At 35.6% G+C, this 17,563-nt stretch overlaps 1 long non-coding RNA gene across 4 annotated transcripts; it reads left to right on the top strand.

Annotated features, from left to right (window-relative positions):
• Positions 1 to 6,350: 6,350 nt before the first annotated feature.
• Positions 6,351 to 13,348, top strand: LOC138109105 (uncharacterized). Of its 4 annotated transcripts, XR_011150271.1 has the most exons (7): positions 6,351 to 6,480; positions 7,451 to 7,536; positions 8,100 to 8,273; positions 9,857 to 9,932; positions 11,413 to 11,459; positions 12,625 to 12,715; positions 13,103 to 13,348. It is a non-coding gene; the product is annotated as an uncharacterized lncRNA (long non-coding RNA). The 4 variants fall into 4 exon arrangements; XR_011150270.1 differs by lacking the exon at positions 9,857 to 9,932; XR_011150272.1 differs by lacking the exons at positions 7,451 to 7,536; positions 9,857 to 9,932.
• The last annotated feature ends 4,215 nt before the right edge of the window (positions 13,349 to 17,563 follow it).

Genomic DNA, 17,563 nt, shown 5'->3' with positions numbered 1-17,563 from the left:
TTACACCCATGAAGGCAAGGAAGTGTAAGCATATCTTTTGTAAATAGCACAAATAAGCCTATTGACAAGGTTGTCTGAGGGACCAATGTCACTTGTGCTAGAGTATTCATTCTGGAGAGAACTAAAGGGGAAAATTTAGGATTTGCATCAGTTTCTATGAGAAAAAGTTAGACCTTTTTTTCTCATAACTAATTTTTGTTTAGTTTCATCACAGTGTCTCTTTTCCTTATCATGAGTTCATAAATGCTATGCACTATGTAACCAAGAATGTGACAGGCCCTATTGAAACATGTCGAAAAGCTTGTTTCTTTTCATTTGCCCAAGCATTATTCTGGAGTCAGAACAGTCACTGCAACCACTGGTATTGTGCCAGAAAGAATCTGAATAAACTGATGAGATTTAACGGAAGGTTTTTAAGGCAGTGAGTCCATTAGTCTAACAAAAATCTGCAGAGAGATTTGCAGATTCATCTGTCTTTGAATTAAAGGAAGAAAGGAAGCAGACGAAAGAGAAAGTTATATAGCTAAAATTAGATATGATGACAGATAGCAAATCTCTAGCCTTTATCAAATGGTTTAAACCTTTTTCCTGATGGTATTTAGGCTATAAAGAGAACTCTCTGCCTTAGGAGCAAAATTATGAATACATTGTGTGGGAGGATTATGTTGGAAGTCTGGCATGTACTTGTTAAACTTGTGAAATTCTGCCAGATCTCTCCTATTCAATACTGACCAGACATGAGAGGACTATAGTTTCATTTTCAGGAATGGATTCTAGGGACTTAGTTTATGCTGAATTTAAAACTCTTAAAAATTTTATTCTTGTCCTTATTTCCCTACACTCTGACAGTTTAAAGCAAGGAAAACTGAACATATGTTTTCACCTTACACATTTTCAAAACTCTACAGTTATTCAACCAGTTGAAGTCTGAAGGATGATTTCTTCTGAAGAAGAAAGAGTCGCATTTTCAGGAAATTTTCCAGAAATGGCAAATGGAAACCTTTTTTTTTTTGATAGGCTGTTCTGGAGCAATAAGTGGGAAAAAAAGAAAATCCTGAGAAAGACAAATGTAAAGAACAAAAACCCAACTGAAACTTGTGTTTATTGTGGCAAAGACTGTTGTTATGTCAAGTCACAGTAGATGGTGCTGATGGGCTGGAAGGCATAAATTCATTCTTTTGGGTCATACTCTGATGAGGATGTTTTATAGAAACATATATAAATAAGCACTATTTGGTGTAAGTAACAATCAAGTCTATTTATTATTCACACACTGTCGTTACTACATTTGATGTTCACTGGATTTTAACTGATTCAGCTGGTATTAATGAGGATGTCCTACTACTCATCTGTCCCTAAGAAAGAATTTTTTTACTAGAAGAAGGCATCAGTGAGAAAATTATTGTTATTGCCTACAGTAATAAATGGAAACAGGGAAAGATTTTTTTTTTAATAGGGAGGGAACAGTGTGTAGTTTGATGAGAAAACTGAAAAGCATATTGATAGTAGCATTAACTCTGCTTGTGCTTAGTGTGTTCTTACTGCTGTTCTTTGGATTATGCAGCTGATTTGGTCTGACAGAAAGGGATCTCTCCCATGTTTGCTGTGCCATGAAAATGCTGAAAACATCCTGCTGAGCTAGCCAGTTGGTAATAGCATTACTGGATATCTGCTATGGTCCCATCATATTAATTGCATCTTCTATCCTGAGATGATGACAAGGGAAAAAAACACCTTGAAATCAAGTTAGTTTGGCTGCAGACTTATATTTACAGCTCAGTGAAACTGGGGGAAACGTTCCATCTAAAGGCAAAAACTGCCTCCTGGAACACACAACAGAAATAAAAAAATAGTAACATGTGCAGGAGTAAGTATGAATACTTATACAGAATTTATGCTGGCAGATACTAGATAGTTCACTTTCTAAGTAAAATATATGAATATAAGAAGTTACTGCACAATTGTTTCAAAAAATATTAATGGCTGTCAAAGATGTTATTGTTTTGTGTCACAGGGTTATTCCAAATAAGAAAATTAAACAGCAGAAATTGATCAGCTGAGTGAAATGATTCTGCTAGATTTTATTTCTTTGTTAGATCAAAATTAAATATCTTTTCTGACTGAGACCCATTATAAGTAACAGATAAGAGCTAGATTTTATGAGTAACTTTTTCCTTGACTTCTTTCTAGAGCTGACCAAGGCCAAACTCCTGACCAATTAATCAGAAGGATTTAAAGTCCACTTAACTTGTGGAAAAGAGTGCTCTAATTATGGAGATAAACTGTGCTCTAGCATAGGTCTTTCACCTGTCAACTTCTTGTACTGTTCCTGAACTCTGACAAGTAATTTTCCAGGTTTTACCTTGATAGGAATTGAAATGTATAAAACCCCTCTTTTTTCTGTTATCAGTCAGGTAGTGATAGGAATGTGAAGGTTTTATTTAATGTCACATTTGTGTGTTACTTCAGCTTGCTTTTTTGTGTTTCTTTTCCTTTTTCCCTTGAAGGAAGCAATGTGTAAGTAGGTGCACTAGCCTAGGGCTCTGGAGATCTGTCCCCCACCTTTTGTGAGACTTTCAGTGTCTAAGACTCTTAACTCCCAGCCTCACTCCCAACCTTTCTGCACTTTGCCCTTGCTGGCTGTTATGTTGTTAGGTCATTCAGTACAGGAGTTTAAAATCTATGAATGCAAAGTACTAAATAACTCTGTGATAATAATAAATCCAGTACACTGTAGGACCCACTGCTATCACTTTGGTAAGACAACTATATGTCTTAAGTCCATGCACATTCGCAGCAGTGCTTTAACTATTAAAGACAATAAAGCTGAAAGCAGGTCGTATATTATCTGAAGCAATACTTCCTCTACACTTGCCTTCTGAGAGTGATAAAAGCTATTAACTTTGTGTGTGAATGTCATTTAAATTTTGCATTCCTTTTTTTTCTCCCCAGTGATCAACAGTAAATTAAACCACTCCTTGGCTTGTTTTTACAGATGAAGAGAGAATTGAAAGCAGTGCTTGAGGGAGCTTTTCATTCCTTAAGACCTCACAAAAGCCAATTTCAGTGGAATGAACCTTCTAAAAGAACAGTAACAGATCATTTAAAATGTATTCCTCTACAACTCTATTTGTAGTTTCTTAATCTGATTTTATGAAGATGATATTATGTTTGCACATGTATGAGAATAAATGGGTTCAAAAATTACACAGATTTTGCTCTCTCTTCTCAGCCAGTTGTATTATTTTTAAATTAAATAAATACAGTGGCAGCCACTAAGCCTGTCTGTGATATTGTGTCTTTGTCAGCAGTTTACTTATGGCTTTCCTATTTAATTAAATGGGAAACAGTGATGCACTGCTATGCATGGTATGTAGGACAAACCACACCTGCCACTATGTATAAAATCTGCTTAATGCACATGATGAAAGCACAAATGCACATAGCATATGTGCATGTGTGTAGATATTGTGAAGAGTTAATTCCTTTCCAAGGTATTTGCAGCTCTTCTTTCTTTTTGAACACACTAGCCCTTATCTTGCATTTTCCTCAGTTTATTTACAGAATTTTTAGTCTGCTTGCTCTGGCTGAAGAATCTCCTGAGCAAGCAGACTGAAAATTCAGTAAACAAGCTGAAGAAAACTTGAGATAAGGTATGAAATATCCAGAAGAAACAAGAGCTATAGAGTTCAGAAGACTGAACTAAACTTTCAACATCATGGATTTTATACAGTGAGCAAAATACTTTTCCTTATAATGTATACAAGTTCTACCACTCAGCTATTTTCCTAACATGTATATTAAAGACTAACAACGCTAAAATGTTGGTATCTGCAAAAATCTGACCTCCTCAGTGAACATCGCTCATCATCTGCTTTACATCTTCACTTTATATATCCTATTTTCTACAATAAAGCTTACCACTGTAAGCTACGATACCTTTCTATTTCAATTGCATCTTAGGGTCTGCATCTCAGTTTATTTTTGGCCTGAAAACCAAATGAAGTGCAATGGTATTTTCTGATTCAGTGTCCAATTTCAGTTTTCTTTTCCCTTCTCTACATGAAGGAAGCAAAAGGTTTTTTTCTCCCTTTTTCTTCGACACCTTCCCATTCCCTCACTAAAAAGGCTGAAGTAAATGATGGCTCCCACATCTCCTTTTCAAAAAACGCCACTGAAATTAGCAATGCTGAAAAACCTCCCTAACAGCCATTAATGCATTCTGCAAATGCCAGCAACTAACAATGAAATGGTTACTTCTGTGTGCAGACTTCTTTATGCATCCTCAAGTCCAGCCTTGGCCAAGACCTGAAATGGCTTCTGAATAATGCATTTATCTCTCAGGGAACACCATTCTATTTTAGAACAGAAGAAGCCACGTGACCTTATCACACTGCCCCTTCCTTCACAATTCTTCTGCTGCTTGACATGTCCCCTAGGCAGACCGTGTGAGACAGACCTTTCCTCTCTCAGATTCTGCCATTTTTGGCAGCCTTCTGACATATACTCTATTCATTGCCTGCATTTACTGGATCTCAGCTGAACCATTCTCAACTGCCCATATTTTGCTGTTGCATTCCTCATCCTGCTATCACCCAGCTCTGTAACTCTATCTTGTGTAAGAAAATATTCTCACTTATGAAATAGAATGGTATGAAAAGGAGCATAAACAGGCTTTCCCTTAAATCTTTACATAACTCACTTGTGTAAGAGCCTGGGGGGAGGTAAGAGGTGCAAACACATGCCCTGTGGGCGATGTTCCAGCCTCCAGGCTGGAATTATGACAAGGACATTTAGACAGTCTTCTTGACAGACTGGTTCAACAAGTCTCTTTAAATGCAAGTAAAGCTTTTGAATAATACTACAAGATTTTATCTTTTTCCAGATCACCCTCTATATTTAAATATTTATTCCTGGTCTCTCTGTTCTGCTTTCCTTCTCCAGGTCTTTTCTGAGCATCCTCGCCTTCATCACTGAAAGTGAACATGTGCACCAAGCCTTGTGTAGACCTTCTGGACAGTTTTTGGACTTCTAAATAAAAAAAAAAGTCTTCCTATTTGACAAGCTGTGCACATTTCCGTAAAATTTTTATCTCTAGTGTTGAAATTGTAGAACTCATTATGCTGGGATATTGTGAATGTCAAAAGGAAATTATATTAGAAAAAAGATTAGACAGATTTAGGGAGGATAGTACACATGTAGCTAGTAAACAAGGCAGAGGCAGTTTCTAGTTTAGAAAGTCTTCCAACTTTTGAACAATTGCAAAAGCCAAGTCGTTCCAGGGGATGGTTCATTCTGAGCTTTCTGGTGTTTCTTTTTTCACTTAATAGAAAATTTTGCTTAATAGAAAATTTTGCAATATTTTTCATGATGAAGTGTTTACTTAAGACTTGTCCAACAAAGAAAGTATGAAATTTAATTTTTAAAGAGGTTATTTTAATGTGAGGTTTAGTCAGTTTAGGCCATGTTTCAAGGATTTGTTATAAGAAATACCAGTGACACTTATTTTAAATATAGGAGCTTAGTTTAATAAAAATTAAAACAGAATTGGCTGTACACTATTCATAGATGCAGATATATATATTTGGGTCTGTAAAGGCTACATAAATGGATACATCATGCATAAAAAATGAGACTTTTTTTCCCATTACTCATTATAAGGCAGTGCTGTCTAATGGGAATAAACTAGGTTAGTAAACTGCTTCTTCAGCAATTTACCTTCACAGTTGAATCCAGCTGCAACAAAAAGATAAATCGCATACAAACATTTCCAGATAGAGAAATTACAAGCAGTTTAGATTTTTCTCCTCTAGAATTGTGTATCACATTTTTAAGATCTTTCTTCGAGTTCCCAGTCTTCTATTGTAACTCCTTTTGGTAAAAGTTATTGCAACCTTAGTGCCTTGCTAGCAAAAATTACACATAGAGGACATTTCTCCTCTGGAAAATGAGTTAGTGTTTTGACCTTGATTTTTCATCTACGTCTTTTTATAAAATGTTTTCAGTATGGTCACCTAATTAAGGCCAGAGATCATGACCTGTATGATTATTTGCATTTTCAAAACAGAAGCAGAAAAATTCAAGTTGAACTTACTATCTATATAATGTGTATAAAAATGTGCATACTAGGATGTTGCTGCCTGTTCTGAACTTCCCCTCCCCAAGACACTTGCCTGTGCCATGTGCTCTGAACTCCTTTGTTCCAAGCGCGGGCAAAACCAAATGTGACTCAAACCCTTCAGCAGTGTCTGACTGGCCGCTCACCCCGGGTCCGCCCCCAGTCCGCCCCTTTCCCCTTCTCCGAATAAAAGAGACGATCAAGGGCGGCCCCGCCTGTCTTGGCTCTGCTGCCCTTTCTGCGAAGATCTCTTGTTGTCTGTTTTTTTTGAAAGCTTCTAACTGCGGGAAATTGAGCGAGCAGGGAGCTGTATTTCTCCCTCTTTGCTTCTGCTGATGGTATTTGCTTTGCAGCTGATACAGGTACCGATTTTAGAGCTACTAAAGTGCTAGATTGCCCGTGCTACCACTCTGGGTTGCTCGAGGCTTTCTAAGGCATTGAAATACAAGCGCTAGCCGGTAAAAAGCTGAAAAGGTACCTCCTCATTAGGAAAACTTATTGGACACACTGTTTTAAAATATTTTGAAAATAAGGTCATAATTCATGAAAGCTTTCAAACCACAGACACTTTATAATACCGTGTATAAAAATCTTTTCATTCTTACTGAGGAAGTTTTATTAATTGTAAGCTTATAAATATACATTTGAGACACAATGCTAGGTACTTTTGAGACATGGACACTTATGTAATTGAAGGATAATTTATGTGAAAATTAGATGACTATGTCCATTACCACTACCTTCACAACCTTGCTTTATGCACTTAGACATAGAAAGTGATGACACAGAACTCCTTTCCCTCCTTAAAACTTACATGAGTCAGGTTACAGTAATTTCAATAAATGCCGTCCAAATCACTCTCCAAAACAGGGTTGCTATCATGCATACTGGGAAAATTCACTCTGCTAGGAACAGTCCTCTGTCCATGCTGTTCCCTGAGCATTTCCCTGGCATGTTTTTAAAGATTGTTTTTTGTCCATACATAAAGTAAAGCCAGCCCCTACAGCCTGTGTCCAAGTCCTGATCAGTTTGCTAATACAGCTGTAGTCTAAGAAAGCTCCAGGGATCTATGTTTTGGACATAAAATGTATTTGTAAGATTAGAAACCTTCTACTCTGAGTGTTTGATATTCCTGGGGGACAAAGAATCCTGAATTCTGGACCACTTGTGCATTTTATTTACTGATTCTTAATCTAGAAAATAAATAAGCCATCCCCAAAAGAACAACAGAACCTTGCTCCCCCTTCCTGTCTGAGAACAGCTTAATGTCTGGCAATATTCGATTTTCTCTTGCACATCTGCTGACTTCTTGGCTTATATATCCTTATATAGACTGTCTGCTTTAGCTATTGTTATACATCCTTTCTACCTGGTGGTACAGTCTCAGCTATACACACTGAGAAAGTTCTTTCTGTCAGGTAAGTTGCTGCTGTTCAAGTAGGCCATGAGTTTATGGACAGAACACCTTTCCTGATGCATTTGAGTTGATATTTTGAAGCTGATGAGGGACTAGAATAGACATTCTTTATATCCTGGAGGAACATCTAAAGGTGCAATGAAATAAGTGAAAAAAAAAATTTAAAAAGAAAGGGTTCTTGCTGCCATCAAAATGCCAGAAAATAATGGAGCAGTATTGAACTGTGAATCTCAGTCTCATTTAGTTTTAGGCCCACACAAGGACAGGATATCACCCATTCCCTTTTCCTCTGCATGTAGTGAGACTTGGCTTAGATGTCCTCTGAACTACTATATGGTTGTTTAGATTGTCTAAACATGGGCAATTCTTCCCATTCAAGTGATTTTGGGATTTAGATAGCAATTTAGATCACCAAAACCTCCTGAAGGGTGTTATATAATATTAGCCATGGGAATATTTGGACCCTTTGCTATATTAAAGTCATGTTCATATTTTAACAATTCATTTATCTTTAAGACTGTGCACAGCATTATTAAACTCTGCTCTTCTACTTAATTCCCTCAGGCCTGAGTTATTCCTATATAAGGACTTACTGCACACTGGAAACAGCTGCTGTCAGCAAAAACAGCCTATCTGTTAGCAGCTTAACAGACCACTACAGAACAGAGGTGTGAAGTTTACTGAAGTCTAGTTGATTAAAGTCACATGCCAGCCTTAGCTGGAAAGCAAAGAAAAGAGGTATTTATAAATATTTGGAAAAGTCTTTCAAACAGAGTTGGCAAGTACAGCTTCCTTGAAGATTTCTCTGTCTTTGTTGTATTGGGATAGATCTGTAAGTAATTTAAGATAGTACACATCCTTCATTTTCAAAAGTACATCTGGGCTTGCAGGAGCTGAGACTCTCACCCTGTGAATTTTAGAGCACAGCAGGGGCTTATTTTGTATCCATAAAATACCCTGCTGTGGAGTCAAAATTATTGCCTAACAGTCATGCATATTTTTTTTAAAGAGTGGTATCAATCATTTGGCTCATGACTAAAAATTTATCAGAAACAACATTTAGCAAAATGTCAGGGAAATGTGACCAGTTGAGAGGAAGATATTTTGATTTAAGTAGAGCAAATATCCTTTCTGGAAATTTGAAATAGCACAAGTCCAGATAAAATTAATAGCAACCAGAGACTATGATGCATCATAGTACAGTTTTACAAAACTCCTAGGTAACTAGGTAAATCCTCTATTGAAATGCAAGGTTTTCTTAATTTCAACCACTAGTGAATCAGAAGTTGCCTTTATATACTTGCATTAAGAGTTGTCATGGGTACCATTTCGTTTGTGGATAAAATGGTGCAGGCCTTCAGAGAAGAACCTTTCACAGTCACACCTGGTTCTTATCAAGCTCAAGATACCTAGCTGGGGGTAGATGTGGGAGGTGCTGCAGGAAGAAGAATTAGCAAATGAGATTTTATTTTAAAATTATTAGTATCATATTACTTTGCAGACATGGAGATTTTAGATAAAGGAATGTGGAGTGTAGAAATCCTAACAGATATTCTACAGTAATTGGTGACTGATAAACTGCTAATGAAAGCGGAAAGCTTTTTCCTTATAAACCTTATAACATCTTCCCTTTAATAGACAACTTACTTGAAAACCTCCAAAGATATTGCCTGGGAATGGCCGTAGATGCAATTTTCTTCCTTTTTATAAATATATAAATATATATATATATATATTTTTTTTTTTTTTTTTTGTGGAATCAGTTTTTAAAAGTGTTCAAAAATTATCTATCAAAAATCAGATCAAATGGTGAATTAATATAGTATTGAAACATTATCTGTAATTACTTTGATAAATCTGAAACTGAAGAGGCAACGTGGGTGAGGGTTTGTATTTCATACAAATAATTTGGAATAGCGTTATAGGTTAGAAATTAAAAGAAATTACCATTCTGATATTCAGGGATCCCATTGTGTTTGGATTTTAGTTCCTTACTCTAAAAGCTTGGATAGAAGGTATAGATTGTGAAATGAAAATTGTTTGTTACAGCGGCCTTTCTTTTTGGAGGTTGAAATAGAAATAAGAATGGTCAAAAACATGCACTTAATTCTTGCACAAAAAGAAAGAGATGGTCGCTGCTCTGAATTTAAAGGCTTTAAAAGATGATCTCAGATGTTTCTGCTAATGCAGGCATGATTCATCTGGTTGTATTTCCTTTCCAAAAGTTCCTGGGTTTGTGTCTCTTTTATAAAATTCAAATTGTGTTGTAAATACTACTGGTTAGTGTTAGACTGATCTGTGATTAATTTTTTCCATGCTAGGAAAATGGCTCTTTATCTGAGGGTGTGTCCTCAAACGTTTCTGTCACTGTGTACAGTGCATACTGACATGAACAGTGTAAGTCCTAGAAAAGAAAAAAACAAGAACAGAGATTTGAGTTTATTCTGTAAAAACCTTTATTCTTCTCTCCTTTAGCAGTTTTAAAAACACAAATTTAGTTTATTGGTCCATTTTGTTTTTAAAGACATAGTTGGATGGAGAACACACATAGTTTTGTAAGTACAGGAAATGAGGAAATTATGATGTTTGGGTGTGTCCGAAAAAGACAGCTTTTGTAAATGGATTCAAATGTTATACACAGGTTTCAGCTCAGATTGCAGAGGGAATATGCTGCCTTAAGGTAGAGCAGTAGAGCTAATCAGCCTGTCAGAATTTAATGATAACCAAATGTCTTAAATTCTAGATAATGGAGACAAAACTCTTATGTTTTTGTTTAAGTACTGTCTCAGGGATTTTTGTGCTCTTGGCTACACAACAATAATAATAATATTTTGGTGAGGCAGCAAGTGGAATTAGGAGTTATAGTTAAGGTCCCTCAGGCAGAGATAATGGATCTTACAGTTCCTGGCAGCCTGACCTTCCTTTTACTTGTTATTCAAACACCTTGCTCTTTTTCCACCAATATGTTGGGGTTTTTCTTAAAAGTAGTTATGACTGTGAGCTTTGCATTGAGTAACACCCTATCTCTATGAAAGAGGTGAATGTATTCAGCATTCATATCACACTGTACCCACTGGATAAGGATGCAGGAGCCAGGGGCCTTCCTTTGCTGACAGAGGGTGATTTTGGACATAGGCTAAAGCTGAGGTTTAGAGATCATGGGAACTAGAGGGCTGCTCAGAGCAGCACCTAGAGAGGCTTCTGTGTCTCTGAGGTAAACAGCACTCCGGAGCAGGCTTTCCGGATCATATTCTTGGACATTTACAGTCTGCTAAATTCCCATAGAGACAGAATGTGGGTGGTCTGGATCCTGCCATGGAACTGTTAGCAAAGAGATTATTCTGAAAGAATGAGTTACATAGAGTGAGAGCTACATTGTTTGTCTAAAATTTAAAAATCTATGATTTGAACAAATTGTCATTTTATCTTCCAAAGAACACATTACCTCTGCTGTGTGGAATACCCATATGATCTGCACTGTCAGATTCTATTATTATTGTGACAGATACTGTAGCATATAAATTTTAAACTAATGAAAAAAATGTCATCTATCTTTTGGAGCTAAGTGTTCAAAGTGCGTCAGCTATTCAATTTGATAGATCATTCTTCAGACAGTTTGAGAAGAATTGCATATTAAAAATACAGTGAATGGGAGAAACCCTCACTTTTAGCCAGCTTCACATTTCTTAAACTAATTCTGGAGAACTCATGAGAGGTCTACTTCCAAAAATGTTTCTTTACTCAAAGTAGCTGGGAAAAAAAAGGTAAATAAAATATTTCTCTATTAAGATAAATTTGATTTGAATAAAAAAAATAAAACAGGGTATTAAAACTTAATAATGCTGTTTTTCTGTTTATTATGGTCTCCTGGAAACAGCTGAAAGGGGAAGGAATAGCTGCGGTTTATTGCTTTCATATTATTCTGTAAGTCAATGGTATCAACATTTATGATTCTCTAATAAAAGAACACACACTTGGGTTTTATAGGATAGAGCAGTTGATAAATTCCATTAAAGGCTTTAATGAAAACAACTTTTTTTATGGAAAGAAAAAAAAAAGTTTTGCAGGTTCCAGATACAACAAAATTTTGGATTTTTAAAAAACTGGATAGAAAATGAAGAGCTTGAAAGGTGAAACCCTTAGATAATTTCAGTTGGAAGACACATGAACGCAAGGGCAACTATGAATCTAAACATGAAATTTCCTAGACTGTTTTGTTAGCATGTTCATTAGCATTTTCATGTTAGCATGTTTCATTAGCATCAACATTTCCTTATGTTTCAAATGTGTCATTTCACCAATTAAATCATTGCTTAAAATATCAACTGGTGCTCATTATTGGTGGAGGCATAAACATCACACTTCTGTTAATGTATGACTTGTTGCTCTCATCTTCCCTCTTTCTGTTACACAGTTTTGGAAATAGCTCTTTTGGTAATAGCTCTTTACTCCCTTCCTCACTTTCTGAAAGTCAAAATTTGAGAAATCCACCATTGCATTTGGCTTCCAGACATTTTCCATCAACTTACTGGGAGAATTTCCTTTACTTATTGGGAAAAAGAGGGAAAGAGAAACATTTCTTCAGCAGTAAAACAATCCACACTTAGAATAACCTGTAAGGCTTATCCTGTCAGTGGAAGTTTGGTTGTTTTTTCAAATGTGTTTCATTTCTATGTTCTCCGTAGATACAAGGGCTTTTCTTCCCATCCATGTGTGTGTTTTTGATGCCTTGAGAGCCAATGCATGGAGAGGAAATTGGAACTTTTCAGGACTTATTTGGGTGAAGCAATGGGAAAGGAAACTTGTCATGTCCATACTCAGCTTCCTTCCAAATAAAGCCCTTGTACCACTTTGGCAGCTAATGCTGAATAATAAATCAAGTTATAGAAGATAAGACGAATGAAAAGAAAACAACAGATTTTTCACTCTAAAAGGGAAGACGTTCTAGTATGAAGAAACTTGTCAGTCTGAAAAATCCGTGACATTTTGAAAATCATCCCTGCAGTCTGATTAAATATGGAAATGATCTTTAGACAAAGTGAACATTTCACAGTTCTGAGCTCAATATTTTTTTATTTATCTCCTGCAGATTCAAACAATTTCAGAGGATATAACTTCACATGTGGTTTACCATTGATCTTTACCATAAATCAGAAGAATGATGAAAATTGTGAAAAAAGGTCAGTGAACTTTATTCCACTTCCCCTTCACTTATATCTTCTGTTATTTAAAATAAATTGTATTATTTTTGTGCTACAATAACTTCTTGTTTTGGGGGACAACAACTAATATCCAGGATGTTATTTACTTTGATTCCATAATAGAGTTTTGTTCAATTTCTGGTATGAAAAAGCCTCAGAGAAACACAGCAGGAGCTGTGATATTAAAACAGTTTTATTTTTTGGGCGAGCAATAACAGGCATTATTTACTTGATTTCAGCTTCATTGCATAAATAAGTAGTAGTTAACCCTTGCATTTTAGTGGGAGGAAAAAGATCTAGTTTTGCTAGGATTACATTATCAATGCAATGTAATAAGTAAAGTATTTTTCTTTGTTTTTTCTGAAGAGATATTTTAGAACTGGCTTGAAGTACAGACACAGTATATTTCCAACAGGGGAATGAGAAAAAGGTGGAGCCTTCTCCCTTACTCAAGGCTGCATCAGGTTTTTGGTCATGACTTCATCCACCATTCATCAATTTTTTTTTTATTTTTGTCCATCAAAGACCAATCTGGGAATATTTCTTCTTTTTTGAAACATAAGAAATGTCCAATTTATATGAATATATTGCATAAAAAAATCTTCAGTACTACATGTTTGACTTCTCAATAAATAATTTTACTGTATGAAATCAGAGCTTCTTATTATATTTGGTCTTATTCATTTTGATGTGCTGTGATTTTTCTGCCACATGCTGTAGGTCATGCTGTGGGATTAGTAATACAGCCATTCTGCTACTGTCTAGTAACTGACAGAAGCTGTTTTCATAACCTTTTTTGAAGACTGAAACATCTATATTTTTATTTCTGTTTTCCAGCTTATCTTGACTTTTCAAAATACTTGAAAGCTCCTTATCAGTAGAGTTTCAAAACTTGCAGTAAGGAATAAGTTCATTTTTTTAACTAGTGTGCTATTGGTTCAGGAAAAGTCACTTAAAAACTTAAGCAAAAGAGTCAATATATTTTAATTGTAACCTTAAGAAAAAGGAATTTTATCTCAAATGATCAAGACTAATTATTCAGGACTTTGGAGATCATTATCAAGACTTCAAAGTCAAGTTGGATATACTAGATAAACATGACTGCTGGATGGACTTCGGAAGATCCTTGAGAGCAAGCTGCTTTGGTAGGCTGACCTTCATCTGAAAGACACGTGTACATGTGCACTCACCCAACTGTGTGCTTGTGAAATGTTTTGTGCAGAAATAACATCCCAGTCTATTTTTTTCCTAAATCAGAGCATTGGACTTCACACATGAAAGTTTTCTTTATGCTTGAGCAAACCAAATGTACAAAAAATTGTAGATGATCTTATCTTGATGTGCATGAACAGCCTAGAGTAAGTATTATTATGCATGTGCCTAAAGACGAACCATCTTACTCACCTTTGCAGGATGGAGAGAGCAGCATTGTGCCTGGGTTTAACGTTGCTGCTCTTCTATTATGAGCTATTGAAGCAGCTTAAATTCTCTAGATAAAAAACCGCAGTAGCAGTGGCTTTAGAAGTGATGAGTCAGTGTAGTAAGGAAAAAAGCTCTTTCTGTATATTTTCACTTTGTAGTATGAAGGTTTGCTCTGAAGTGTGAGTTTGAAGGTTTTTCCTGGATTTTAAAATGTATTTTATTTTGTGTTACAATCTGACTAGCGACAGATGCCTTTGCCCAAACTAAGTGCAAACAGACCATATGCCAAAGTCAATAATATGGATTTTATTTAACAATGAATGTGAGGTAGAGAGATAGAAAGAAATATAAAAGGGGGATAGGGAGAGAGAGATATCAAGGAGGAAAAAAAGCTGTGAATCCAGCAGTGTCCCTTGGTCCTTCTTAATCCTGGGCTTCTCAGTAGTGGGAGTCCCAGAGTCATTCTTCTGTGGGTACCACCTTTACACAGTCCAAGTTTCAGTATCCATGGGGCGGTCACAAATGCCGTTCCCATAACTTGGGTATGTATGGACAATTGCTTCCTTTCCCACAGTCTGTAACAGTGGGAAATTTTTGTCTAGATGTATTAAGCAGGATGTGCTAACCAGACTTCCTCTTCCAGGCCTGGAATTAGTGCCTTTCTGTTGCAAGTGCCTCCCTTCTGTGTGTATCTCAAATTCCTGCTGTGGTGGCTTATCTTATGACAAGATCCTTCTGTGGCCTTGACAGTGTTTGAGACAGGCAGTTGGGCTCTTTAAGTTGTGAAAAGTATATTTGATGGTGTTTTAGTATTTAGAATTTAGTATTTAATAATTAGTGTTTTAGTAGATGGCTTGCTAACTTTAAGATTGACTTTAAATTAAATTGTTTCTTTTTTCCTCCCGAACATTGTTATTTTAATTCAGAATTTGCTAAAATTTGACAGGAATATGATATATTAAACATAATGATAGTATAAAGACTTATGGAAATTATTTTTTACACCGACTACTTTTAACACTGTATTTTACTGTATTCTAACAAATAAACAATATGTTCTCAATATACACCATTATAAGCCCTACAGCTACTTTAACAAAAAGCAAAGCACAACATGACACAGCACAACACAGAGAATTAATTTCATAGGGTATCTAGTTTGATTAGTGCATGGTACTACCCATGAAATGCCCTAATGCATTTTACTAGACTTAAACATAAAAATGAAAGTTAAATTTCTGAAGGTTCAGTTCTACTCTTTCTTTTAAGACAGTAGGTAAATCAGAAAGGAGATGGAACTTCTTGTGCAGTAAGGGAAATTAAAATTGGAAGGGGTAATTTACTGTGTTAGCAGGTCTTGCATCACTATTTCTCTGACCTGAACAACCTCATTTAAATGCTAAGTTAGGGCAGGATGGGCTTTGAGGAAAATTTTGATAGAGAGTGAGTGCTTTCTAATATTTTTTTTTCCATCTTCATTTGAAACACTTTGCCACACACTCATTTTTTGTCCTCCATCATTTTCTTGTTTGAAATATTTTGTCACATTTTCAGATTAAATGATCCCTTATCAGTCATAATACAAGTCAATATTAGTGACTTTTACTCTATGTGAAATAGTCTACAAATAGAAAAAAAAAATCATAAACATACTAAGCAAATGGATTGTGTAGGAAAGAGAAGAAAGAGAAGAAAGGATGTATGCAGTCCTCAAATCAAATCGTTTCAGGTTACCCCATGAAGATCCATTATCAGCTATCTGCAGTGTGGGAAGGATGAGTTATGAAGCTCACAATTGCTGGGTTTTGTATTTTGTTTTCGTTGCAATGTGTATGTCTCAGCAGGTAGCTATTCACACACATTCTGTCATGCAGTGAGGTGGTGAGGGTCAGGGCAGGAAAAATTCTAACAGATTCATTAAAATCATGTTCATATTAATCTAAAACTCAGATATGTTGCAAATAATGAATGAGCTCTGCCAGCAACTCCAAATGAATAATGGCAAAATCTATGCAATAAATAATTCAGTTATATGTGTCTTCTATTTTATAGAAACTTCTAAAGTGCTATGAGAAACATTTTTCTTAAAGAACAAACTTCTGGGGGTGAGGCAAATCTCTCTCTCCAGCTGTAATGATAAGTTTCTTTTTAAGAACTATGACATGGAATAGTGCTTCCAGTTTATCTTTCAGAACTTTTTACTTGATCACAAAATGAGAAGCAAAGGCGAGTGCATAGATGTGTTGCTGGGTCCTTTAACTGCTATTCTCAGCAATACTTCTGCAGAACTAAGGTATATGCTTGTCATTAGACATGTAATCTAAGGCATATATATTCCAAAAAGGAATGCCTCTTGTTATTGTTTACTTTTAAAAATGGGAAATATGTCATAGCTGTGAGCTAAATACCTCCTTTGCATTCACATCTCTGAGTTTCCAAGCAAAACAATAATGTTAATGGAAGGTAGAGCATTTAATTTCAAATTTAGAGGCTTTTGTTGATAATGTTATTTAAACCCAGGAAGGTTATACTTAATTATAGATATGGCAGTGTTCTTGACAGTTCAACCTCTTTAATGGATTATCTTTCCTCATTTAAATATAAGAAGTAGGAATAATAAAAAAAATGAATCTACAAATGTAACAAGCTTCTTTTTATATGCTTAATAACTATCTTTGAAGAAGAATACACACTACGTTGAGCTTTAAAAAACTGACAATATTTATTAAGCCACAAAAGAGCTTATGTAGCTTTGTGATTATGGACAGGAAAGAATTTTAAAAAAGGCAAAGTTAGCAAAAAAAAAGCTTTAAAGTAAGCAGAAATTACATGTCAGTCATAGACATTAAAGCTGGCTGTTTTTAAACTCCAACTGCTAAGCCCTGGGCATGAAACAAGAAAATGATGAGGTAGGCTGAATGAAATGCACACAAATGCTAATGTTTAGAACCTTACCTAAAGTTAAAAATACAAATGCTTGCTTTAAGGAAAAGGTTTCAAAAATAAAAGAATCCATCACATGAGTCTGTATGAATACAAATATGCTGCAATCCACACACACGGAATATGTTAAAGATAGACTTTCCTTTTCTGTTGAGAAATCTTCCTACTATATGCTCTAAAGAATACTGGAGTTTACTGTTACAGGAATTCAGAAATAAGGGTTTTTTTGAATAGAAACGTATGATTTTATTGGGGGGGGGAGGAACCTGGCAGTCTTCAAGTGGAGTAAGACTGTTATTGTAGCATACAATACAGTCAGCACCAATTAATTTATTTCCTGCTTTTTTTGAATGCTTGCTGTGGTAAATCACAGCATTTACTGAGGAATTCTCCAGAAGAATATGGACTGAAAATGTTTCTTAGAATAATTTTCAGATGTTGCATAATTAAGTATTTGATTTA

This window comes from Aphelocoma coerulescens, chromosome 4 (genome assembly GCF_041296385.1).
Source record: "Aphelocoma coerulescens isolate FSJ_1873_10779 chromosome 4, UR_Acoe_1.0, whole genome shotgun sequence".
NCBI lineage: Eukaryota > Metazoa > Chordata > Aves > Passeriformes > Corvidae > Aphelocoma > Aphelocoma coerulescens.
The sequence above is the reverse complement of the archived record's forward strand: the minus strand, read 5'-3'. Positions and strand labels throughout refer to the sequence as shown.